General features: G+C 42.1%; 1 protein-coding gene across 9 annotated transcripts in view; it reads left to right on the top strand.

Annotated features, from left to right (window-relative positions):
* Positions 1-25,817, top strand: part of LOC116846523 (protein phosphatase Slingshot homolog 2) — a 160,858-nt gene that overhangs the window by 47,556 nt on the left and 87,485 nt on the right. The window contains exons 1-2 of one of the 9 annotated variants that reach the window (XM_032820465.1): positions 22,855-23,345; positions 24,556-24,791. The exons of 6 other annotated variants lie outside the window; for them this stretch is intronic. The gene's annotated coding sequence lies outside the window, so the exon portion shown is untranslated. Of the gene's footprint in view, positions 1-22,854; positions 24,792-25,817 lie in introns of those variants that run through there. 2 more of the 9 variants (XM_032820466.1, XM_032820464.1) reach the window with 2 other exon arrangements.

Below are 25,817 nucleotides of genomic sequence, written 5' to 3' on the forward strand. Positions count from 1 at the left end.
CAGCACGGCTTGAGTGGTACACGCTTCCGAAATGTTGAAGAAGTGCGAGAATGGGTGGACGAATGGATTGCTTCGAAACAAACATCGTTTTATCGAGATGGTATCGCCCAGTTGCCAGAAAGATGGCAAAAAGTTGTAGAAAGTGATGGAAAATACTTTCATTGAAATAATTTAAATAAATTTTTTACAATAAATGCTTTTTCTCAGTATTTTTTGGGCGGAAACTAAGTTAAGGTCCTAATAGTTTCGTTAGCGATAAAGACTTGAAGCGTGCACGCACTTCAAACCCTAATGTGTTATTTGGACCGAATGTTTTTCTTACGTGTCTCTTACCGTTCTAAGTCATGTTATTTAACACGTTCAAACGCATTAAATTACAATTTACACGACTTAAGCGTATTAAATGACGTGACTCGAACGGTAAGAAATGTGTAAAGGGAACTCTTCGGCCAAATTATACGCTCATAAAATAACACATTTGGATTTGCAGTGTGCATGTAAAGCCGATAGTCTCTAAATCGGCCATTAGCATCGAGCGCAGAATTTTACATCAGCGTCCGACTAAAAATAGAAGAAGACCCACGGCAGCGTTCGCGACGCTTCGCTATCTCCGTAAGTCGTTGAACTTCTTTCCTGTTCGCGCGGTCAAGCGCTTTAAACAGTTGTTGTCTTAGAAAAAAAAGAAGAAAGGAGAAAACAAAGAGAAATACAAAGGAGATGTCATAATCGGTTGCATAACAATTAATTGCCGTTGACTTCGCGCGGTCATTATCTCCCAAAGCGCGGCGATTATCCGTTAACCTTGCGCACACTAATCGCATATTTGCATAATCTACTTTTACTGTTTCTCGTTATTGTTTTTTGCCGTCAAATTGCCCAGCAATTCGCGTCGATCGAAGCGTCATTCAGCCCGCGCCCGGCTCGAGGCTACTTTCCAGCAATTTTCTGGACGGATACACACGATGACATGCTCGATTCGTTTATGTAGATTCAACTACTTCTGTCTGGCGAGTAGGTTTCGCCTCATAAAATCTGTTTTCGTTGTCGTTCCACCGTGTCGAGAGAGAGAGAGAGAGAGAGACTCCACTGCAGTAGAGACTTTCGCTACCCCGATCGCGGCGTAAATTTTCCCTCCCTGAAAAGTGACGCATCTGCTTTCGTTTTCCGCGAAGCAGATCGATCCGAAATGAATAGCCATTCGTGTGTTCAGGATTCGGCGACGCTTTAAAGAAGTCTGCTCGTTCCACGCTCGTTTTTGCGATAGAACAGTTATCGTTGTTAACGGTCTCGTTAGGTCAATGACTCCTCACAGCGCTTCATTGTCGCGCTGGCGCATATTCGATTATCGTTTCCACAGAAATGTACAGCAATGCGGTGTTGCTTAGGAACGAGGTTCACAACACGGAAGTCACGATATATAGTACACCGCCGAGTTATCTACGACGAAGATCACGTTTTCAATCTTTGCCTTAGATAAGAGATAGTAGTTCAAGGACGACGCAGCCAGCGGAAATCAAGTTCATCGCAAAATATCTGTATACGGAAAGAATATTATAATTTTCTTTTTTTTTATTTTTTCACACAAATTTTTTTAAATTTTACTATGTTTCCAGTAGCCCAGAAATAGTCAGTATCTTATTAAGCAATATAGTAAATTTCACTGAAAACATAGCAGACTTTGCAAGAAACAAAGTGTCTTAATAGTACATTTTAGTTCGTAAAATATAAGTAGCACGTATGAAAGGAAAGGATAGTACTGCACGGAAAAAAATGTGGTTGGATCAACCACGTGTCTAGTAAAATATGAACAAACCAGAATTCCGATTAAGGTTATCAGAAATTAACGAGATTCTGGTTAATCAAACAAGATTTCTGGTTGATCGAAAATCCTTCTTTTTTCATTCAAATGTTCTTTTCATGTGCCGAATGTCAGTCCATTCCTCGGTTACAAAGTCCTACGATAATTTTAACCATAAAACTGTATATTTACTCGAATAACATATTCTTTCAATTAACTTTACCTTATTAAAGAAACACGATTTTCAAATACTGCGTGAAAAACACGTTTCAATAAATTCAAACTACTCGGTGTAGATTATTATAAGACAAAAATTATTCGCACAATCAGCCAAATCAACAAAGGCTGAAAAGGAAATTGACATTTTGAGAGAACGCGCGGGAATAATCCGCCGTGAAGCAATCCGCCAATACACACATCGATGTACACGAATATGTCGCTCGTGGTCGGTGAGGGAGTTAATGTAGAACAGCTATCGGCATCTTTGCTCGGAAATGTTCAGCACGCGCGAGTTGATCGGGAACAACGACACGTTGTTCACCTACAACAGCGAAACTACTCTTTGCTCCGTCGTCGTGCCGCGGCATGTGCATCACTCGTTGCGCTTTTAGTAGAATCACCGCTTCATCGCGTCATCTGCTTAGAACGTAGTTTGTCATCTGATGATTGTGCAACTGCGCTCAGCACCGGAAACAATATGTGTGTATGTGTAGGTCTATCCACGCGCGTCAGAGCGAGAGGATAAAGCTGGAGATAATGTTTGTAAGGTGCAAATAATGATGGAATGCCGTCGGTGGACTATTGTCTGCGAATCGCATATGTAATCGCGTGTAATCTCCGATTTCTCAGTGCCCCTTCAAAGTTATTACGCGCAATTTTAATATGGTAATCACATGCGCGCAGGCGCATGCAAATCACGGATGGCAGTGATAACACGAACGTCGCGTTTAAATTTTGAGCGTCCTGCGTTTTGCGAGATTGCAAAAGCAAACTTTACGCGAGACATCGTAAAATCTTTCCGAAATTCCACACGGAGAGAATATTTTAGTTTTCCTTTCTTTCTTTACAAATTCTTTTGTAAAGTTTACTATATTTTTAGTAGCGTAAGAATAGGCAGAATTGTCAGTAAGACAGTCATCTATCTTGCTAGGAAATTATAGTAAATTTCAATAAAAACATAGCAAATTTTCTGGTGGCACATTTTAGTCCTTACATAATATAAATTAAAATATAAATAGCATATATAAAATGAAAAGATAATAAATTATTGCAGAATATTTATTGACATTTCTCGGTGTTACAAAATCTTATATCAGTTTTTATTATAAAATTCTTCCCGTGTGGAGTCAGCGGTTCAAAAAATCGTAATACATACATACACACATTCTTTTGTAGTGACGTCAGATGTGATTAAAAAATTTAAATTTGGGAATGTGAAATATTTTTGGAATTTATATTACATTTTGCAAATTTAATTAGTTGGAAGTATGTGCTCCGCGTAAATTTTAAACATTGGAAACGAATCTTCCGGCAAGGATTATTAAATTGCACTCACTCGTAGAGATTCAAGAGATTGGTTCATCTTGAAGCACGAGTGGAATTCAATCAACCTCGTCCCGTGTAATTCGTTCTTCCCAAACGCGATTTATCTCTCCCGATAATTACTCTTCGTAGTTACTTCCGATCCACTCATCTCCGGTCTTTCATTTCTCGCGCGTTTTTTTTTCGCTGGTATGCGATCTTAATCGCGGCTTAGGTATTTCCATCTATAATTCCATTTCCTGCGAACGCATTCGGCCGCTCAACTCGCAATTTCTGAGTATAATTAGCCGCTAATTAGTAGTAAATTGCGCAATACGTAAAATTGACTCACGGGGAGGCAAAAAGGCGCCTCGATCGAGGTACTCGTTACACGTCCTCATTTCTGAAATTTTATTTCTCGTGACGGCAGAGCGCGGGTTACGACCGGCATTTTCTTTGGTCTAATAAGAATTGTGCCCGGTTTTTTGGGCTTGCTAATGTCTTTCGTGGTATTACGGGCGTGTTAGTGACGCGCATAATCAGCAAATATAAATCAGACATGACTGCGAGTCAAAGCGATGCAAGTCGAGGTAACGCGAATCGAGATAACATTTTTTTTGTCGAATATTATTTACGATAAGTTTATTCCTTTGAACAATTTTACGAGAACGAGGGATGTGGAGCAAAGGTTGCGAATGGTAATGGTTTTAATCCAGATTCCATGCGCGGATAATTACGAGAGCAAACCAAGTACGGAACCTGAGAAAACCGCGATTAACCGCGATTCTCTGTTTTTTCTGTTTTAATTATATCCAAGCAGAGACTTGAAACACTATCATATCGTAGACTGCGTTGTTATAATTAATATTATCCCGTCAAATTACATCAAATAATAGTTTTTAAGAGACACGCGCGAGGTTTGTGATTATCTCGAGTGGAAAATCTACGCGTCACAGACCGACCACTTTCGTGATTATATCGGCATCTATGTACGCGAGTATCACATACGTTGAATTCGTGGCGAAAAACGCCAATGGAAAAACGCGCCATTCGTGCGTGGAGATAACACGCGTTCACATGCGACGGTGTTCTCTTTTGCATAATAATGCAACGCAATTGATCACGTATAAATACGTGACATTTGTATTCGCGTCGCGTATTCGGCGAGTCATTGCACCTCTCGGCGGGGGTGCCCGGCTTTTACGAAGAAACGATAAAAATACCAACGCACGCCTTCGTGGTCGTCGTGGTCGTGGTCGAACCTTTTGCTCTTCCTCTCGGGCCGTGTCCGCGCCGGAATTAGGAACTTGGAGACTCCTGGAGTCGCAGAGGGAAGAGCGACACTCAGTCGTTAGTCAATCTCCCTTCAGACTCGAATACGAGAAGCGGCGAAGCCGGCGATTATTCGCTCGAAACCGGTTCGGCTCTCGGCTGGATTTCTCGGGAGACAAAAGTCCGCGATTTCGTTACTCGTGAGCACGATGCAATTGACGATTCTTGGCCCGGCATTCGTCCACCAGGCGAGAATCCTGCGTTATTTATTTCTCTTCCTTCTTTATTATCATATTTACAGAGTACATACATTGAGAGAGAACAAGTATCTAAGAAATAGTAAAGATTTATTCGATATAATAATATATTTACTCATATAAAATAGTATCTTAAACTATTTGGTGTTGCCCGAGTTATTATAGTGTCAACGGGGTGAAATCAGGGGGGGTTTCCAGGTTTCATATTTAGATAGCCTACATTTTCCGTAGAGTTCTAGAGGGTAACTATATAAAATTTGATCAAAGGATTTAGGAATTTATAGGAGTTTATACATATAGATAGATAGTAGGACAGATATGTATATTTTTTTCTTTTTTAAATAAAGGAGCAAGGAAATATATATATTTTCTTAAATTTTAAGGAAATATATATTTTCTTAAACTCTAAAAAGACTTTAGTTTTTCATACGAAGCAATTTCATTCACAAAACAATTGTTTAAATAAAAGCATTTAGATTTAAATAAACACGCGTTATTAGAAACACTTACTAAATAAATACTTACTATATTTTAGATACTTTTTCTCTCAGTAATAATATTGTTGGTCGCATAGCACACGGCATTAACTGTTTCTTTAACGTAACAGCCGCGAGGGGACAGTTGGTCATCGGATATACACACCGTGCTATGAATGATCTCGTTAACACAGCGAATCCTCACCGATTTCTCGTTTATTGTGCGAACTCGCGGTTGCATCATCGCGAGCGAGCGCGGACGATGATGATATTACGCGTGGTGCGGGCGAAAGCGAGCGCCTTTCCTCGGCCGCCCGCTGATCATCGGCGTCTCGAAAGAAAGTCAACGCGGCTATATCGAGTCCCCTTCCCCTCCTCTCGTCATTCAAGCTTATTGCCGAAGAAAGCAGGATGCGTGGACGCGTGACGCGGCAAAAATGACGCGGGAAACCGGTTATTTTTAGTGATGTTCGCGGGGATTTATGTCGCTTTCTCGCGATTTATCCGCGTGTTATCTAACCGTTAAAAATCGCTGCAGCGGCCGCGTGCGATATCGGTTCTCCGCCGCTGCCGTTATCATTCGCAAGATTATGGCGCGCGATTGCAAATCGCACGCCCGCTCGTTCACTCGCTCGCTCACTCGCTCGCTCGCTTGGCGCGTTTGCCTTTGACTCTCTTTTTCGTTCGTTCGTTCTTTCTCCCGATGACTGGCTCGCGCGAAATCGAGCAATCGCGTCTTACGCAATTTATTTCATTCTAAATAGCGCGCCACTCGCATATCGCGTAAATAATGTTGCGAATAATCGCGATCGCGCAGACATATTATGGTACACGGGGCGTAAAACTTATCCCTCCCTGAATATTTTATGATTTCTCTCTCCCTCTCATTATCTCTCTCTTTTTCACATTCTCTCACGCCGTTGCATTCTAATTCTATACATGTAAAGAAATGACTTAGTAAAATATCAGCTAAGTCTCAATGATTGACTCAAACTTATCTAAAAGACTAATCGTCTTGTTGTCATTGTTACACGGAGAGAATGTGAAGTAAAAATTACAATGCGACTTTAGTAGTCCGGGAATAGACTGTTATTATTACGGAAATTATAACAAAACATAGTAAAAGACTATAAATGTAATAAGAAATATTATATTTAATTTTTACTATATTTTTATAATTTCCTACGTTATTATAATTTTCGTAATAATGCTGGTCTATTTCTGGACTACTAAAATTGTATTGTAATTTTTACTACATTTTCTCTGTATAAGATTTGGTTTATCAGGAGTAAGGAAGAAAATCAAGAATAAAAAGCACACATTTGTTTGTGGAGTAGTTAAGAAAGTGGCAGTTATTTCGAAATAACTCTGCTTGTTTGGCAAGTGGATCTCGAATATTCGAGCTTGTTTTCCATCTCATGTCGTTACGTCGACTTATACACGTGTTATAGTTTAAAACTGCGGCAGACTTAGGGGCCTATTCTATAACGTTTAATGATGTCGTTATGTATCGTTGCGCAGTTATTTCATGATACAGAAAATCTGCGCAATGATACGTAACAATGTCGTTAAAAGTTATAGAATATACTTCTTTGACTCGAAATTTCCATTTGTACAATGCCGGCGCGCTGTATTCGCTTTTAAAGTGAGGTGAACAACCCCATAGAGAGAGACGCGGCGAGTAGTGAGGAGGGGGGGGCGAACGTGGCTTATCTGAGCCGCGGAGTGGGGGTAGCTAGCCGAACACGTGCGTATGTCGCGTGTGTAGTGTGCGAGATGACTTCGCCAACAGCAGTCGCATTCCACATTCCAATTGCGCGTCGCGTCGTCATGTATCACAGCGATAACGTCGAGTAATCTAAAACGCGGATCGACATAATCGTTAATAACGCCGCTCGTAGACGTCGTAACGATTTGAAACGAGGACCATTGGAAAGAGGAAATTACCGCGCTTCCGAAGGACATGAGATGGTGTGGGATAAGGAGTAGTAGTTATGTAAGTACGAAAGATATTAATTTTCGTGTCTTCGTTAACCTCTTAGGTACTGTACGCCACTATAGTGGCTTTTGCGTATGTCATCTTTTTGAACGGTACGCCATTATAGTGGCTCATTCTTATTTCTAATAAATTATAACTTATTCATCTAAAACTGTATTCTGATGTACTTGCGTAGTGAAAAGCATTACTAGACACAAATCGCAGTGTTGCATTGTTTTCGCGTAAGGGAAACGTCCTAGTGATTAAACGTGTACCGATAATTGAATTACTAATAATATACTTGTGTTTATTAAGATGCTTATCAATAAATGAAACAAAATCACAAAGTAACTAAATATTTCTTTTCATTTATTATATTGTTTTGTATATTGAAAAGCATTTTAACAAAGAAAAATACAAAAGCAATATGTCAATCATTGGGACATGTATGTTCGACCACTGGGATGTTTACCTTAGTCCACGTTGAACTTTGCCGTACAGAGATGCAGCTCTGCGGAAAGTCTTGCAGCTCTAGCTAAGAGGTTAAAGCGAGCACTAATTATCAGTTTCCGTTAAAAACTAATGGAAAACATTGGTTTGCATTCGTAATGCGAAGCGCCAGATTATTTATGTTTTTTGACGGGTATAAGTATAGTTTAAAAAACGAGCGAAATGATAAGAGCGACTTCCTATTTCTAGAAGCGAATATTTTTGTTTCCATGAGAGCGTGAGTCTAATTCAATTAACTTTCTAATAGATTTAGCTTCGGTAGCAACGACATTAGTTTCCACTATTTCAATAATATATTTTAACTGTTGCAGTTATATTTTAGCTTCTGCAGTGAATCCTTGCGTGTGGATTGATTCTTGTGATATGTATTTGAAAAGTTCGTACAGTTTATATAGAGGTCTAAAGATCGTCGTAAAGATTGCGTGTTATCACGTAGACTCTTTTCACGAAGTAAATGTCTTCTCATAATCACCCGCGTTACGTAGCGCGTTTCCTCGTATAGCTCAGCGAGCGCAGGTTTTATGATCGACCTGGATTAATTGTATTATGATCGCGTGAAGCTGGAAACTATACATTGACGTGAAGGAAAATCAGCCGAATCGACACGTGGGAAAGCAAGACCGCTATCGGGCATACGATAATTATGTGAAGGAATTTATAATTTCGCGAATTTTTTATCGGTAGTACAAATCAAATTATCTTCCTTTAAGGAGTGATATAAGATATCTTGTCAGAGCTACCTCAATTAATTGTAGCTTCTCCGAGATTATTCGCCGATTGGCGCGATAAAAGTAACACGAGCACGTGCGCGCCGGTTTACTTTTCGCGTTGACGATGATATCCGGTCGTTTAATTATCTCCTCATCGATTCACTTTGCCGAATAGCGTTATAAATAATTTACCTAACGGCAGAGGCGTTTATTCGTGGCACGCGCGCTTTTCCTCTTATCCTCGGTCGATTTGTCCTGACGATTATGCGCTTTACGACAACTTTCTCTAAGAACAAGAGAGGAAGCGAGGGTAATCGACGGGATTCGCGGATTCGCGGGAAAGGAAAGTATGTCGGTCGGAATTTCCAACGAAAAGCGTATAACGTGTTAAACCGCGATTCTTTCTTTTTGTTTTTGAGAAATTAGAAGCGTGTCCGTTTCGTTCTGTTTTATGCGTGACGCGATTCGCGATGACTCCGCGGATTTCGGAGAAATTGATTTTGCACGTTCGATTATCCCGAGAGCTGGAACTGGAAACCCTGATTCACCTCTCTCTGAGATGATTCCCGTACGTCACCGGCGCGAGATTAATCACGGGACTATGCAGCCGTGAAATAAGATGAGTGTTCGTTACTAAAGTTAGGGAAGCTGAGAGAGCAGGTTTAAAATTGCACGTTTATCAAGAAATGTCAGGCAAGCGTGAGATCGTTTGCCGAGAGTGTAAATTTATAATATACATCTACGATCGCTTAGCATTCTATTATATTTATGGAAATGTGTTTGCAAAACATCTCCCAATAGATCTGAAGGATATAAGGATGCAGTGACGCAAGAGAATCAAGCAAGATTATTATAAATGCAGAATGCAAATAAAAACAGATAACTGACATTTAATTTCACGCGATTCAATATTTCCCAAAAATCGCGATATAACAATTGTGCAACGTTGAACATTAGTAGGTTTTCTTTGACTAAAATATTCTGCAAATCAATAAACAAAATTAATCAATCGTCATACACGAAAAAAAAAGTTTGGCTAGATTTTTCTTTCTTTTGTTGTGTACCAGTAAAGTTATTATTATTATTAACTAAATTTTGGTGTGAAATATAAACGATTCAGAAATTACGATTAAAGTTATTAGAAGTCAGTCTAAATTATATTCATAAATTAATAACATAAATAACAAATAACAAATAATTTATAAATATCAAAGTTTCTGATCAATTTAAACAGGATTCTGTTTAAAAAACCTTTTTGCGTGTATGTAAGATCACAAATCATTTCATTGATGAAATTAATTATTAATCAAACTTTGATATGGTTGATTATACACTGATTAACAATTAATCTCATCAGTCATTTACAAGTTATTACATACGTGATTATAATCGTGATTACACATGATGATTGATTATTTCTGATTATTGACCTGCCGATTATTTCAGTCAAAGAAAACTTTAATCGATTAACGCCCAACACTGCTGTTACGTCAGGCGCGTAATACCTGCAAAATGCCTCGTGTGTATGCGTGAGTGAGTGAGTTGGTGCGCGCGCGCTCATCTTGATCGGCCAGAAAACGAGAGAACCGGTTCGATCAATAAATTTGCCGATCATCCGCGGTAATCGCCGCGTAATCCCGCATCCTCGCGTTGTTCCGTGTCGTCCGTCCGTTCATTCCTTCGCTCTTTCGTTCGTCGATCGAGCGGTTAAACGGCCGCGTGCGCGATAATTGTCTCAGTCGGCTCGGCAGGAACGCGATGAAGGAGGAACAACTGTGAGAATCGCGGGCGAGCGTGAGAAGTCCTCGTTATGCGGCTCTCGTGATTGCGAACGATTCTTCTGTGGAAACCCGTGGCGCCACGAAGAAGAGAGAGAGAGAGAGAGACAGAGAGGAGAGAAAGAGAGATAAGGGGAGAGAGGGAGAGAGAGAGAGTGAGAGAGAGAGAGAGAGACGCTTTCTGAGATGCAGACAATGTTCGTGTGCCGTTCGTCGCTCGCCGTTTCGTTTTGCACGATTCTTGCGGGGTGACCGTTAGGGCCGAGAAAGAGAGAGAGACACAATGAAATATAAAAATAAAGTACAACCGACTCACGATTTACGAGGTACCTCCTTCGCGCGGTCTACTTTTCGACGCGGCCAAAGGTCCGGCGAATAAAATAGGAGCCGTACCGCGGAATTTCTTCTTTTTTTTTATTTATTTTTAGCTTCGTTCATCATGAAGAATCTCAATAAACAAATCAAAATAAACAAGCGGGCTCCATAGAGCGAGGAACGTTGAGATGTATGGTCGGTTGCAAGTCGATTTGCGCATTTCTTATCGGATGAAGTTCTTACGCTGGCAGATTTGAAAGCCACTGCTGATATGTATGCACGGTACAATCGTGGTAATAAATACATGTAAAAATTATACTTTGATTGGATTAACCAAGTTTCTGATGAAATATGAAGGAATCAAAAAATTCTGCTTGAAGTTTCTAGAATCTTGCTCGAGTTGAAATTTTTGATTAACTCGGATGGAATTCTGGTAACGAACAGGTTCTTCTGATAACTTCCGCCTCGTTCCGGCTTGTTCATATCTCATCGGAAATTTGATTAATCCAACTGTTTCTCCCGTGTACTTCTCGAAATAATGTTCTCTTAATCCAAAATAAATTCCCCCTTCTCTCCGAATTTCTCCCTCAAATGCCACACTCTGTGCCGTCACTTCGACTGTCGCAAACGATTGCTGTGCGCGTCAGCAGTGGCTTTCAGTTCTGACAACTTGATGCGCTGCAACTTCATTCGATATGAAGAATGCACAAATCGATTTGCAAACGACTGCACGAGGGACGCTGAACGCGAAATGTACGGCCGAAGAATAGCATGCCTTGTACACGATAAGAGCCTAATTCGCGTAACAATGCACGCCGGTTAACGCCTCCCCGATTACCGCCTTGCACGTCGTGAGAGCCGTGTGCTATCATTTATTCGCGCATTACAATGTCATCTACGCGCAGCCGGCGATTGACGTATTACCACGTGTCGTGTATGATTGTATGTGGTGTCGGCTATTACGTCACGTTAAAAGTACGAATTGGCGATTATTTATAGCGCACTATGCTGTACGTGTCGCTGTTTATTACACCGACCACCAACGATTATTTACATCAACAGCCAACGGGAACGATAGTTAAGCGATTTTCGACCATAAAGTATAACGGTGAATATCGTAAATTTTAGCTCTTGGCGAGAGACACGCGGTGAAGGAAACGTTACTCTTAACTTTATGGAAGTCAGCAGAAGATCTTATAAGCGCTTTTCCCGCGATGTGGCGCATAAGTATCAATTCGTCAAGAATTTATTTCGAATTTGTGTTTATCAATGTTAGCTTATCGATTCAAATGTAAGGAAAGACGACAGTTGTGCTGAAATTGTGCAAAAATTCGCTGTCCAGGGTATTGTTTTTTGTCCGAGAGCATTTTATACGCGAACGTCGACATTTGCGTGAAAAGGCCGGCCTCTGATAAATTCGGCTTGTCGATCGCGGACTGGCAGAGGCTGGGAAGTAGCCTTCCGGTCGGCGACGTGCCCTAGACAGCTACCGGAAGCTCGCTCGATTATATCCGTAGTCCTACTATATCGTGGCACGTAAACTGTGAAGAGTATGACATATTCAGAACATTCGCGTTACGGTTATAACATTATGCACGGTGGATAACGGTATTACCGTTACATATTCACGGAGATATCTATAATTTTTAATTGTATACAAAGGAGCGCGAAATCTTTCGAAATACAAAGTCATCGACTGCGTCTCTTGACAGTTTTGAAATGATTAAAAGTTCGGTGTCATCTGGTGAATGGAATATTAATTGAATATTAATAATACGCGGAATTTAGATTTCTCCCGATATATATGTGTTTCATCTTCTAAAATTTCTGAAGCCCTCCGAGCTTTTGACACGCAACTTTGAGAATCGCGATTTTACACAATTGTTCGGACACGTGACATTTTGTTTCGTACGCAGCGAGAATGCATCTCGATTTACTCGGGCTGCGCACGTGTACGCGCGATGCACGCCATGCGAAAAGAGAATACGTCGGATGCGTTCAAGGTGATTCGCGCGTTTTATCGTTAAACCGTGGCCAAGCACCGTGAAAGATGCGCAGAAAGTGCTATTCTCGCCCTTTCCCGACGACGCGCTAAAGAGTCCGCGTGCGTCTTAAAAGTTTCCTCATCGTCCTGGTAACGCGATATTACTGCGTGTGCTGACGAAACGCACGATTGTCTGTACGCATTGACGGTATTGCTAAAAATGCGACATTGAAACACTTAACTGTTTCACTATCATAGGCCAAATGTACGGACGAAGAAATATAGATTCGATCGAGCGTCTGACAGCGTAAATACATGCCTAGATAGTTTTTTCCATTATCAAGCAAAGAATAGTTTTATTGGACATTCTTTCATTTAAGGGATTACAGGACCCTGACAGGGGAGTAAAAAATTAAGTAAATTTGGGGAGTTGTAAAAAGTAAATTAATAGGTATACTAATTTTTTATTATGTATGTCTATTAAGTACATTTAAAAAAAAATTAGATTTTATGGTGATATTTTATGTTGATTCTTGGTGATGTACCGTAGACATTCTTAGTCATTAACAGCATTAACCTTGTTGAGAGTTTAGACGGTTAGAGGATAGTGTTCTGGAGACGCGTCTGTTAATAATGCACAGAACGCTGTGACAGAGATTTTTGACAACGCACGTAACCGTTACACTGTAACGTTCGCGACGTTATTCCAGACGACACTGCACTTTTATTCCGGGACAAGCTGTCTTCCCGTTTCGTCTTGCGCGCAGGTGAATGTTTCGCAAGTGCGAATGTACGCGCGTCATCTTGCATGCGTGCTTAGGTCGGTTAATTAGGAAATCGTGACCGAGCTGAGCCGAGCTTCACCGTCGTGTTTTCCCTCGTGCGTGGCCTTGTCTCGCGTCCACGTATTCGAAGACAAATTGACGAATATGTGCGTCATTTGATTTCATTATTATTCAAACTTGGCGTCTCGGAGTATTCCTCGAGACTAATCGTCGGCGAATTGCGCGTTCCTGACATCTTGCGCCGATTGATAAGCTGCAATCTTTCTAAAATCTCCGTAGGAGGCACATGTTAGCGACACATGTTAGCGCATAATGTCACGTAGTGACGCGTGTTACGTGCCGCTCGGCGCAACCGATGAAACGTCAGTTTTTTCAACTTACGTAAGGGAAAACGGGTCTGAGTATATACACAAGGCTGTATTGTCGGAAGACACGCGTCGTGAGTATCCCTCGCGGTGAATTCATTATCTCGAAGGTATTCACAGGTAAACGCGACTAGGGACATCTGGGAATACGCGTTCGCGTTCATAAACGCGCACGGGTCGTAAATCCACGGCTGCAGGCACGAGGCGCGAGTTGTAACACGCGCTGCATCTCTTCCCCGAGCGTGTGTATGAGAGGCATTGTCCGCCGCGTGCACGTGCAGTGTGTGCGTGCATTACACTCTACCGCAATGGTCCACGTTCCCGATTAAAATGCGAGTTGCGCGTCGCGTGTCCGCGATATATAAGTTTATGTTGCATCACGTCACAAGTGGCGGCGAGAGGGAACAATTGCGCGCTGAGTTCGGCCGAGCTTTTCTCTCGGTCCTTCCTGTGTGCCATTCCGTCGAATCATTTTTCGTGACGCACGCGGTGCGAGCGTGACTTCGGCGGATCGTCTCGGGGATCGTCTCGCGAACAGGCGCGGCTGAATCACGCTGATCGAGAAGAGAACGAAGAAAAACCGTCGACAGTTCGTGGCGGTTCTTTCACGCGATTCCCGGCGGCTAGCTAATAGGTTTGATCAAGAGGATCTGGGAATTAATAAGTTGAGTAACAGCGTTGATTAATCTTTAACGTGATCTGACCGATTCCACGCATCTTCCTGGTAGTCCAGTTATGATGTCATAAACGAGGAAAAACTCGAAACCACGCGACGCTTGGCACAGAATCGATATTAATTATATGAAAATAACACCGATAACGGTACGACTTCTTTTTCTACATAATGAGAATGAGCGGGAAATGTAGTAAAAGCAGTGTCAAAGATATCTCGAAGGAAAGGAATAAAGAGAGAGGAATAAATGCTCAGCCAGGCAGCATTAAATACAACAAGTCTCTCACTGTGAAGCCTTAAATGCCCCATTAAAATCGAAACGGCATTAGGTGTCCCTTTCGCTTCTATTCCCGTTTGAATTTTCGCAATTTTCAAAGGAATACCGCGTTGACACCCTTGAAAGTGCCTGCGGGGGCTTTGAGTCATCAAGGTTAATTTGAGAGAGATCATCCTATATTTTGAGGTACGGCCACCTTTGGAGAGACGAGTTCTCTCCACTTGTGGAGCGCGCGCTAATTTTAGCAACGTGTCTGCTATGCGTTAACGACCAGAATATCGGGCTGCGAGGAAGACCGTGGCTCGGAATATTCGTGTTAGAGAATATAAAGGACGTTTCCCTAGCATTGTTGTCGAGAGCGTTTTGCAGAGGCGAGAGCGAGTTGGATCCGCACGCGGCGAACAACTCGCGTCGCAATGAGAGACACGTCGGGACAGATTTTTGCGAGAGGCACTCGCGAAAGACGTGGATTGACAAACGCGACGAATTTGTCAGCGATCTTCCACCATTCTTTTTGTTTTCCCTCCTTTCCGTTTGCCCTCTCCCAGCTTTCTCGTTCGTAAAATGTTTTACCTCCAGGACTGGAGGGTGATTGGCGGACGTATCGTTGCATTGGGAAATCGATGAAAGTGTCTCAGTGGCGTGCGCTATGAGACGGAACGAGGTTTTATATTACGCGCGAGAAGAGAACATAAATGCACGGAAAAAAGATCGCGCGCGCGCGCAGAGTTCTTTCTGGACGTTTTGCTACTCAGTCTTGCGCGGCGTGAAATCAACACGCCGGGGTCGTGTTCGCCGCTACTTTCCTTCGTATTTGTGACTTCAGCTTTTCTCTTTTGCATGCTGCTGCACAACACTCTCGGATATATACTTTCCCTCTCCCTCCCTCCCTTTCTCTGTTGTCATCCTTATCCCACAAGCGCTGTTTGCGTGTATTCGACAAAGTTGATGAACTCGTCTCGGCGAGGTGTTGGCGCTTCGCAAGTTTCGTTAATCCATTGATCGCGATTCGTCTTCTATCGTCTTTTTTTAATCGACGGGGGGTTCGTAGAGATTGTTAAAAGTATTCGCTACGTGCCAAAAATACCGTGGACGAAACTTATTATTCATATTTTACTTCGCATACACCGTCTTTCTTTTGTTCGCGGACATATTTTCAAGACCATGGATTTTCCTCTCTTCCGCGACGTCCATTATTAATATATACGACCCGTGACTTGTGCGAACTTGGCACACCATATTTAAAAATGTGACATTTTTTTTAGAGTTCTGATACTCTCTTGAAAAGTTCTAGAGCTCTATGCAACAATTTTAAATAGTTCCGGTCATTAAATACAAAAGAATAGACTTTTAAAAAAAGGTGCGCTAAGTTCACGCAGCGCACCTAATCAGTAAAATCAACTATTTCTTTAGAGTTCCGGTTTGTTTTACAATAGTTCTAGAGTTCTATATCATATATAACAATAGTTTTAATAATTAAAAGCGAAAAGTCGATTTGCGAAGACCTAATTAACAAGTTCACACAAGTCGACCCGTGCAATCCACGGGTGTCATTCTAAATACTGAATTATGCTTATTCGACATAGGTCCGCGCTTCAGAATTCTTGGAAAAATGTATTTAGCGTCGACGTCTTCTTTTGTTCCCTCTTTTTTTTTTGTAAAACGGCAAGTATTTCGTATCTCTCACGAATAACCTTGTCTTTACTGAGAGCGCACTTGAGTTCGCTTGACGTAAAAAGCCCCCGCGTTCATACCGCTTATTTATATTGCTCGCGAACAGAAATCACCTTTACTCAGGCTGACGCGTAACACCGTGCCGAAGTGACTCGACGAATGTCTAAGAGAAGATTCCGCGGCGTAATCTCGAGCAATCTTATCGTTCTTATAATCCGCAACGCGTTCCCTAAAAATAGCTCCATAAAATCTCTGTCCGCTTATCATTGATACACGGCCGTATCTCCGCAGAAGTACACGACATTTTCGTGCAGATCGACCAATCTGTATCGCGCGCGCGCGCGCGCGGTCTCTTCCGTGTCGTTGATTATAATTTACGCTCGCGTGAGTAACGCGATTCCGATGCGAAGACGACCGAGATAGGGATAATCCTCTTTCCTTCACTTCCACCCACACGCTCTACCCATCCGTACGCTAGAACGCGAATGTAGAGGGTGTCCCAGGAGTCGCGCACATTTATATCCCACCGACAGAAATGCGACCGACCGTCTTCCCCAGATCTTCTCATCCGCCAAATTGAAATTAAATGTCAAATTTCATTTCCGCCCGCGGAAAATTTATTCAAAATTTGTCGAGACCACACAGTGAGAGAAGCAGTCTCTAAAAAATAGAAAAATACTTATTCAGTGGATACTAATCATGTTTACTTTTATAGTGATGTAAAATATTCAAACAAGAAAATATTTATTTTTTCAATCTTAAGGAGACTTTAGCTTTTTATGAGAGCAATTGTCTATTTAAATAAAAGAATTTAGAAAGAAAGAGAGATTTAAGTAAGTATATGTTACTAGTATCCACCGAATAAATGTTTATTTCTTTAGATATTTTTTCTCTCAGTATTGTAACCCGATGTGCTATAAAAAAAGAAACCAATAACTCGTCAGCCCTGTGTGGTAAACGTGTGCACTCAAAACGTACATTCTTCTGTTTCTTCCTCGTCCCGATCTTCCCGCAGAGCGAAGATCATGCCCCGGATATAAATCTCCGAGAGATTTAGTCGACAAGCCGGCGGAATGCAAAAGAGAGGAATATGTAAAGCAATAAAAAAAGATCGATATCGCGAGCATTTGCCACGGCCATCGCGAATTCGGGGGCGTGTCGTGTAATCAGCGGTGGCGATATGATCGGCGGGCGCGCCGGCTCCGACGGCGATCTTTTCGCACTCCGTATTCACACGTGTAACGGGTGGTACCGGTACGTGACACACTTACTTCGCCGGCTCGTGCGAATCGCATTCGGCCCGAGAGAGGGTTCCTCATCTCGGCATGGCGGCGCGCGGGAATGACAATCGCAGATGCAATCTCTACATGCGGGGCCGCGCGCTGCGACGATGGATCACCGCCGTGCCGAAAGTATCGCCCGGGGGAGATTATACCGGGGTGTCTCTCGTCGTCCTCCTCGTGCGTACTGTGCATCGCCGCGCGGATGTACCGTTTCATGCCGCGGCATTCGGATGCAGCAAAAGCTGCTGGTAGGTCTTCTTATAACGCAGGACCTTTCATAAAGGAGGCCTGTCTTGTGCGAAGAGGCCAATGGCTCTCTTAAGGTTCGTTACTCGTCCTTGGAACGATACACCGTTGCTATCCGGGTCGTCCCGAGAGAAAGGGAGAGAGAGAGAGAGAGAGAGAGAAGGGAGGGAAAAAATTGAAATTACTTCTCCCCGGACAAATCTCTATCCTCAAAACTGGGACGTGGTTAACAGTAGCGAACCTCTCTCGACATAATTGAGCTGTGAAGAAAATGACCGCGAATTACTCGACAAATATATTGCTAGGTGCTCAGGTAGCCCGAGCAGTAACTCAGGATCAAGCGGTCAGGTCATTACGAGCCGCGACAGGTAATAATGCGAGAGAGCCTGAGTTATCGAATAATTATTCTTACGGCCAGCTCTCGCGCGCTTTCGACGAAATTCGCGGTTACAATTCGCGTTTAATGCCTCGTCGCGCGCGCACGCGAAAATCCCGTCGGCGATTTATCTCACGGCTTGTCATTAAAAAGCGATAAATAATCGCCGGCCGAACGTTCGGTTCCTCAACGAAACGACCCGTTCTCGCAACAGCACACCCCGTATGCGCGCCCACACGTGCGGAGGAGAGGAAGGGAAGGAGGGGGAAGGGGAGATGCACGCGTATGCACGATGAGCGTACTTGACGTCGGGATGACGTCACCGACGCGACCGTTCGTTCCATTCGCTCGCGAGATGGTACGCGCCGATTTTGACTGCCGGTCACGTTTGCGCGGATTTTATGGACCTTTAACGGTGTCGGCGCTGGCAGCTCGGGTCATTCTTATCTGCATGCCCCTCTGCATTATTCCTATAAAGATCCAGCGTTCGGCGCCACTTCAATTTGCGAGAGGCGCTCTCTTCCTTCTCCCTTCTCTCTCTCTCTCTCTCTATCGCGATTACGATCGGCCTGTCACTTTGCTCCTTTTTTCTCTTTTCCTTCGTCACTGACGGCCGAACGATCGTGATCTCGCCGTGATCCGTCGGTCGATCTACGCACGCAACGCTATGTCAAATCACTGTGATCTAGACGGCTATAGAAAGAACCGTGCGAATCGCTGTGTTGTGTTGTTATCGCGCGCACATCCCGTCGAGAAACTCTACTTTCGCGCTTTGTCGCGAGGAGTAAGTCGAAGATAAATTTGCATATTTTGGGTATGCTCTCTTTCTCTCCCTCTCCCTCCTCCGTGCTTCTCCGCCTCATAAATCAGCGATTTCGTCCGGCGAAATGCGCGTACATTTTCCTCCGGCGAAAGTGAGTCGTAAATACAAGGGACGGAACATAAAACGGGACATTTCATCTCTCTCCCCTGTATCGTGACGTTCGTTCGATGTAGAGAGCGTAGCCTTCCTGTACGTGAGATCTTTCCTGGGTGATTTTTTCGTATGCGTTTTTAGCGGAGGACCGTCGGTCATTCCGGAAGTAATATCACAGATAATGGATAAAAATCCCGTGAAAATTTTATCTTCTTATTTTATATTATCATAAATAATGTGTAATAATTTTGCTACATGTGATATACGTTATGCCTCGAAAGATTCTTGGAATCTAATTCAGCTCGATTTTCAGAAAGCCAAAGTTTTCCTAATATTTTCTCTGGTCTTTATTTTACGTCGGAATATATTGAATGCCGATTTTTTAAATAGTTCCATTATTGAGTAAAATGCTCAGTGTTTAAAATATCTTGTTTTTATATGGTTAGTATAATATAAAAATAAGATTGATGCCGCAAAAGTAAACCGACATTACCGGCTGAAAAAACTCGAATTCCCATAGCATTTTTATGTCGATTCTACACTGAGAAAAAAATAGTTGTTTCAAGCAAAATTATAGTTATTTGCGGTTCCAACCATATCTTTTGTAGTATAGCAAGATAGTACTAGTAGCAAAAAAATAGTTCTCTTGGTCATAATTTATAGTAATTATTTCTCTCTATGTGATTATAGTTACAAATACTAAACATCTTTTCTCAGTGTAGACAGGGAACCCATATTGGGGATAAAAATGGGATTCCCAACTGATATCGTAGTGGGAGAACCAATTCTGAGACTGGGCATTCTAATCAGAATCTATGCTGCATCTGGGAAAATCTTGGAAAACTTCTATGCGGGTGTTTTTGATATTTTAACGCATGCGTTACACGATATGAATTTAATTGAACATTATTTTTCGAACATTTCTGGTTTTTATTCAATGAATGGTTAAATAAACATTCTCTTGAAATTGATAGCGTTTATAGAATGCAAAAACGTCTCGTGACAAAGTTGCGTTCGTTTTAACTCGTAATTTATCGTATCTCGGTGTAATTCGAACGGTAATTCCACAGCTTCCATATTACGACGGCTCAAATACGTCGTTTTTCCGCGATCTCCCCCTGCGTTCCCGCCACACCGGATATTCTTTGCGCCCTTTCGCGAGCGCATTCGTTTCGCCGTGATCCGCGAGACGGATGTGTAATTTTACGAGCATTGCCGTAACCCCGTCATTCGTTGTAAATGTTTCGTTGCGCAAACGAGCGGTCTGTGCCGACGAATCGCCGAAGGAAGTTCTACTTATTAGCGGTTGCGAGATGTAATTGAAAGGGACCTTCTCTTTCTTTGTCTCGTGTATAACTCACCGTAAAACTATTTCTCGTAGTCTTCCCTCATTCCCTCCCTTCCCCCTCATCCCTTCTTGACTTGTTTCACGCTAAGAACTCATAATCGAGCTGAACTCACAAAGGAACATAGGCAACCCGAAAATTCAGAAAATTCTGAAACATTGTGTGCAAGTAGAGTAGTACATCCAACTATTTTTTGTTTCTGCTAAATTTCGATTTAAAGGAGTGAAATCACTCCTCGAAACGAATGAGCGGGGAAAGGGGGGTTCAAAAATTGTTCATTTTTGCAAAATTTGAATACCGTTGCAAAAAGTATAAAATATTCTATCACTTTTATATAAACTATTTTTTCATATGCCTTGTATTTTAGGAAATATTCGCTAAAAATAAAAATGTTATATTTTTCGAGGGGTGGTTTCACAATGTTTCAGAATTTTCGGGTTGCCTATGTTCCCTTGTCAGCTGACACCTGTCTTTTTGCGATCGCAACACGTTCATGAATTTGAGTCATTCGCTTTCTCCCTCATTTCTCTCATTATCTTCGTCTTTCTCTTCATACATATTTATTAGTCCTCGTATCAAAGCCCATTGGGCAACACACCCGCGCGCTCCGGAATAATAAATAAAATTTTCTTTCTGTCCGCCCCGTTTCCGCGGTTCCCCTTCACAAGTCGAGTGGCAACAGGATCAAATTATCGGTAAATTATCGCCACGACGGCTCGCCGGTTCTGCTACGGCCGTTCCGACCGCAGCAACGCGGTTATGTCATCGTTTTCGCGATGAACGACGCACGTGCAACAACTACGCGCGCACGCGCGCAGTGTTCTGTACGTCTCGCGTGTACCGCGCCGGCATATGATAATACGCGAACGGCGTCTGATAAGCAGGCAGCGCGCGCACGGCCGATTATTTATTGGCCTCGTAAAGTAGCCGGCCTTTCGATTTGTGCCATGAGACGTTGTGTGCGTTGCAGCGCGCGCGCGCGTGCGGATCGTAGACTCCGACATAGTCCGGCCTCCTCGGAGGAATATTGCCACACGTGCCGCTATTAACATAAACGCTATTTACCCTCGCAACACGGTACACACGTATTACCATTTCACAGCTTCTCTCCACGAGCTCCTCGTAAAAACCGCGCGCGCGGCTTTATTTTTATCCTCGCGCGCGACTATCAACCGCGCTACGTTGCGTAACATCCGCCTTTACGCGGAACTTTCCCAATTATCGGTGTAATCGCTCGCCATTTGTCACTCATTATTACGTCCGGATTGAAGAAAGTCGAGTCGTTACTGCGCACGCTACTCGAGCCCGAGTCTGAAAAAGTTTTTTACGCGATAAGGTAGGAAGTGGCCAATGCCTGGTCACTAATCACATTGGCATCTAACTCTGAACATTTTTATTTTTTTGGTCTTTAAATGTAAATGTTTAAAGCTTTAACATGGAGAACATATGTGTATTTATTCAGTATATGTTGACGGAGAAAGAGAGAATTTTATAGTAGAAATTGTTATAGAATTTTGTAATCCCTCGAGAAAAGATAGATCGAAATTCTGCAGTGATTAACTATCTTTTCATTTCGTATGAGCTACTTACATTTTTAGGAACTGAAATGTACCATTGAAAAGTGCTGTGTTTCCAGCAAAATTTGCTGTATTTCCTAGCAAAATAAATCTTAGTAAGTCTATTTTTTTGGAATATTAGAAACTATAATATCTACAAATGCAAAATTCGTATGTATAAGATTCTATATTAAAATTTTAAATATTTATATGAAGACCAAAATAATAAAAATGTCTAGAGTTAGATACCAGTGTTATTAATGTTCAGTAATTGGTTTATTCTAACTCGCCGCGCCGAAGCTAGAAATACACGATCTTTTCTGCCTTCTGACTTATGCATGCTGACTGGCAGCTCAGTTCACATAGATCTTCTAATGCACGATAGCGATTCATGTGGTAAACTTCGCTGCGCCTACCAGCATGCATGTAAGAAGACGCGAAATTGTGCGAATTGTATTATTTTAGCTTAATATTCAGCCGCGCACGTGCGATTAGACGTGAGCAAAACGAGAATTCGCATTTCTCAGTCGAACTGTTTCTCTCTTCCTGCTCAGAGTGGAAATACACAAACACCCACACATACACGTCGAAAACAATGACATATGCATGATCGCAAAACGCGTCGCCGATACGCGCGATAAACGCCGAACAGAGAGGATCGGCATCGCGCAGCGCGGACGCGTATCTCGCTCGACAGTGTGATTTCCACGAATTTCCCTCGTCTCGATGCAAATTCGTATATAATAAGGAGGGACGACGGTCTCTTTGCGGGCGCTAATAATACAGCCAGCCGATATATTTCGAGCGAGCCTGCGTGCGAGCGAGCGTTCCGCTCGCGGAGATCCGCCCACGTATTGCCGTTTCGTTCTAGCTTAAATCCCGAGATGATTTTAGTATCTCTCCGGTTCTCCGCCTAATCGCATGTGCGAACAGTATTAGCGTGCCGTTCCTCGCGTCTACCCCACGAACGAGCAATCTCTCGCTTCACACACATCCGCGTCATTATTCCGCGGAGAATTATTTCATGAGCGTGCGCTTTTAACGCGCTGTGTCGTGATCTGAGGAATCGACGAGAATCTTCGGATTTCGCGCGCGAAATCGTTTTTCGCGAAATCGTATCTCGCGAGATCGGCAACGGTCTCTCGGCCGTTCTTCCGCTCGACTTCCTCTCGCGGCGGCCGTGGCGAATCGGTCTGGGGAATCGTCGTTCGTGCCGAGCGAGGAAACGTCGTCTCTCGTTCTGTACTTCGTAAGTACACGGAGAAAACCGTCGTGGTTGCCGTAGAGCCACATTCTCTATGGTTGGGAAGACATTTCTGTGAAGTCAAGTTAAATAGATGTTGCGTGAAAAATTGTTGTCAGGTGTCCATCTGTACAATTCTTACAGCCACATTCTTATGCTACCAATGGCAAATTACCAATTCTGGTCATTCAATTAGCACATCAATTCTTATATTACAATATTTCATATAATTGTATATTCATGTATATAATATTCAATAATATTATAATATCCATATTCATGTAACATTCGATTAGTATCTTTATAAATAGTTGTTTCAACAAAAAATATTTCTGTCTCTCCCTTTCACTTTTTTTTGTGGTCTGCAAAGGACGAATATAACATGGAAAAACTGTATGATTGGCTCACATAAATCGGGTTGTGCTAACTAGATTCAATAATGAGACATGGAACAACTACTTATGTGATTGCTGCAATTGTTGAGTTACAATGATGATATCTGGTTGCTTCATGATAAATATTACTCCAATTGATTTCTGGTTGTCCCAACCGGATCACGCGCAATTATATTGATGTAGTAATGTGCTAAAATAACTGAGTTACATCAACCATTATACATTACTATCACATTATCATCACATAAAGATAACAACGCAACTATATGCTGCTCTCAACTAAATATTTCTGATTACGTATACCGTATCTATTTTTTCCGTATATAATTGAAAGATTTGTAGAGTTTGGTTGCACTCTACAGCTGAGAGTTCCGCTCAAATGCATATGAACATGCATTAAAGAAGGCCAATGTATCAAACGTTTCCTTCTTTTTGTGTAACATTGATACAGAAAAAGAAGAATATTTTTGTTTGAAGAATATCTTTATTATTGACATTTTAAAAATAAAAATGTTAAGATGAGGTTATATGGCGTTGATATGAACGAAGATAAATTAGTCTTCAATCAAGACGAATATAGTTAAATTAACACAATCACTTCTTCATATATATAGCCAACAATGTTGATATTCTTGCTTACATGTGAAAAAATAAATTTGTTAATTTCATTATATTCGTCTCGATTAAATTTATCTTTATTCAAAACGCCACATAATTCCATTTTAACGTTAATCTTATTTTTAAAATATCAACAATAAATATATTCTCTAAATAAGAATATTCTTTTTTCTGTGTACTTTGTTGCGGGCCTCTATACTTAGCCAAGTGATATCCCTGGTGTTTTCTCCGTGTATCAAAAGTTCCACGGGACGAGGGCGTATCTCGTTAGCGTGGACGATCTCTCTGGTCGGTTCGAAGCAGCCCCCTCGGGCGATCGATTTCCGTAGTTGTCGTTATCTCGCGAGTGCGCCATTACGGAGAATCCCGAGGAGAACGCCCCTGCAGCATCCAACGCAGGGGTACCGGCCATATACGTGAACGACGGCTACGTCGACAGGTAAAGGATCGCTTTGTTGCAGAAAAGATGGATCCGCCTCGTTAATCCTTTTCACGGTTCTCGCTGTCGGCTACTTCTCTCCGCGCGGACGCTCTGAAAAGATCCCGTCGCGATTCATCGTCGCGGCGTCAGCTGCTGCCGTGTTACCCAGTCGGGTATCTCAGACAAGCAGACGCCCAACCGATCTCGTCTAGTAGCCGAATAATCTGTCCGGATATACCGGAAACGTGTCTCTTCGTCGAGCCGGTCGAACTCCGTAGACGTCGCGCGGGAATTGACATACGAAACACGCAAACGCGACTAATTCATCGGCGGCGTTCTTTGCATCTAAAGATGTTAAATAAATTTATCACTGTCCCGACGAGAGACGACGGTTCTCATTATACTTAAGCACGTAGAATAAATTTATTCGCAGTCGACGCGGCTTTGTTGCACGAGTCGTATTTAAGCACGGTAAATAAATTTATCGCCGCCTCTTTCGCGCGCGCGCGTATTAAACACAGCAAATGAATTTATCGTTCTTACTTGAAATACGTGACGGGACTGCCGGCGTATTTTTCGCATCGTTTGCCATCTAATACTTTACATTTATGAAATTATAATCTCATCCTTAGCGGAATCCTCTTATATATACGGCCTCAAGAGAAGATTTGTCCAAAACCAAAAGGAAAATATTCTAAGCGCAGTATTATTCTTCTTCATTAGAACAGGAATATTTTTTTGGTATAAGTTTAGAATGTAGGATTACAGGAAATAGTACCTTGTAACTAGAGTTCTTTTTTTGAGAAGTTGGAATATTTTTCTGTTGGTTTCAGAGAAGAGAATCCTCTTGAGGCCACGTATAAGAGGATTTCGCTAAGAATGAGATTCTATCTTTTTGAATGTAAAGTAAGAGTACCGATTCCCAGACACGTACTTAATTCGGAACAATCTTATTTGTTTTGACCTTTAAAAAAATACAAATTCTTTAAACTTTAAACATAAAATATATATATATATATATATATATATATATATATATATATA

Source organism: Odontomachus brunneus, unplaced genomic scaffold, assembly GCF_010583005.1.
Source record: "Odontomachus brunneus isolate Ranch 3 - 2012 unplaced genomic scaffold, Obru_v1 Obru_scaffold_065, whole genome shotgun sequence".
NCBI lineage: Eukaryota > Metazoa > Arthropoda > Insecta > Hymenoptera > Formicidae > Odontomachus > Odontomachus brunneus.